The 2025-nt window shown below is 36.4% G+C and overlaps 1 non-coding gene across 1 annotated transcript; it reads left to right on the top strand.

The window, feature by feature from the left end:
• Positions 1 to 1582: 1582 nt before the first annotated feature.
• Positions 1583 to 1655, top strand: TRNAF-GAA (transfer RNA phenylalanine (anticodon GAA)). Its single transcript has one exon. It is a non-coding gene; the product is annotated as a tRNA-Phe (tRNA).
• The last annotated feature ends 370 nt before the right edge of the window (positions 1656 to 2025 follow it).

The following is a 2025-nucleotide window of genomic DNA, read 5'->3' as shown; positions in this document are numbered from 1 at the left end:
AAAAAGAAGATGTTTCTCTGATTTGTCTTGAATCTATGGACTCAATTTGGGCTTGAATTTAATTCTTTTAGGTCTCTTTTTACTCAAAACATTCTGATAGATTTTCTTGTAAATTTTTTATTTCTACAAAATCCTGTTTTAATCTGATAAAAGACCATAACTCGGATTTTTCTCCGATGATTTCTCAAATTTTTTAATTATATATTCTTTCTAAGGTTGTTAAGAGTCTCCATATCAATTTTAATAAATTTCTATGGTCATTTAGAATTTCATTCATTGCATTTTTCAAAACCGATTGTCTAAAAAGTCATAATTTTGCTAAACATGGGCAAATTATATATTTTCTCACTTAATTCCTCAATTTTGAATATTATTTTCATGATTTAAAATTTTGATAATGTTTTTAATCACATTAGCAATCTCTTCAATCAATTTCATAAATTTTTGAGCTTTCATATGATGTATATTTCAAAATTTGTTTCAAAAAAACCCTAATTTTAAGGCCACAGTTTTAATTTTAGGGGTATTTTGGTCATTTTGCCTTAAATTTTGAAATTTATTTTCCAAAATAGGTTCATTTTGTTGGTTTATCAAGTCATAGATTCACCCTTTATTTCATTTATGATTTTGATTTTATGAAAAGCATGGAAAAGATGTACTTTTAAAAAATATCCTTTAGTTTCTGGATATTGTTGGATAAATCCAGAAAAGCCTTCGTTAATTAATTAATCTCCATGTGCCACTAAGGGTGCCAGCGGGATCAGCTCTAAGCTGTCATCACATGATCCAAAACCACATTCACCAGTCTAGCACCCAGGTACCCAAAACAGATCAATTATCGGATGTGTATCCAAATTGGGTCAATTTCAAACCCAAGTTGGAAACGTGCATGGTTTGGATCAGGAATAAGTGATACAGATCCATATCCAAACCTAACCCTGCCTGTTTTGCTTGGTGTAGCTGCAGCAAAGGAACAAATAAAGAATGGAGGATTGGAAGACTCGTCTTATGTTTAATGCTTTGATTTGATCAATTCCCAAGCAAATTGTTCAAGATGACTTTTCCTGGCGTTCTCTGGGTAGGCTACATATTATTATGTTATTGGATCTTAGAATGGATCCAATATGATAAATCTAGGTTCCGGTCCCAGGCTTATATGTTGCTCTAACCCTGCCCCCTCTCTGAGTTCTCTCATCTGGGTAGATAGATTTAGATCCAGAGCATGCACAGCCAACATGTAAGGCCTATGTCTGATTAAGATAGATCTAAACTGGGTTTTATGGCCGATCGAAACCTGGGAAGGAAATATCCAAACCACATCCGAGCCTCAGTAAGCTTTGGTTATCAAATGAGACCAGATCCACTTGGTCCGTGGAGCCATGAATTGGTTTTTTTTTCCTATGTAACAAATATCAGCTCGGACCCTAAAAGCATGTAACATTGGAGCCAAGTTAAAATCAGCTTTAGTCCTGCCTTTTCTTTAGCACTTTACAATTCACTGGATCTAGCTTCGCAGATCTTTAGAAATGATCTGGGACAATCTCATAAATTAGACCTATAAAATAAGAACGTAGAATGTATAGCGGGGATAGCTCAGTTGGGAGAGCGTCAGACTGAAGATCTGAAGGTCGCGTGTTCGATCCACGCTCACCGCATTTTTATGTGTTGATGTTTTGGGCAAAGCTCCTTCCTCTTTTCTAACCTCACCTCGACCCTTGTTTCTGCACTCTTCTCCCTTGTAACTTGTAAGTTCCATCAGTTCTCTTTCTACGGTGAATTTTCTTTTGCTCTCCTTTTTCCCCCTGTTCCCATTATCTATAGGCCTCTCTCTTTCTTCCGTTCCTTCGGTTTCTGATCACTTTACGCCCATATGAAGAACGGGTAACGGCCATTTTCCTGTGTAATCCCCAAAGTAATCAATCGAGAAAACCGAGTTCCCCTTGTGGGGATTGCCCCTTTCTACTTCATTAGACAACCGAGAGTATAGAGCAAGAAACTTGGAGACTCGTTTATTTTGGGCTCTGA

This window comes from Nuphar pumila, chromosome 7, assembly GCF_984573655.1.
Source record: "Nuphar pumila chromosome 7, dmNupPumi1.hap1.1, whole genome shotgun sequence".
Lineage (NCBI taxonomy): Eukaryota > Viridiplantae > Streptophyta > Magnoliopsida > Nymphaeales > Nymphaeaceae > Nuphar > Nuphar pumila.
Note: the sequence above shows the minus strand (reverse complement) of the source record. Positions and strands in the feature narration are given on the sequence as shown.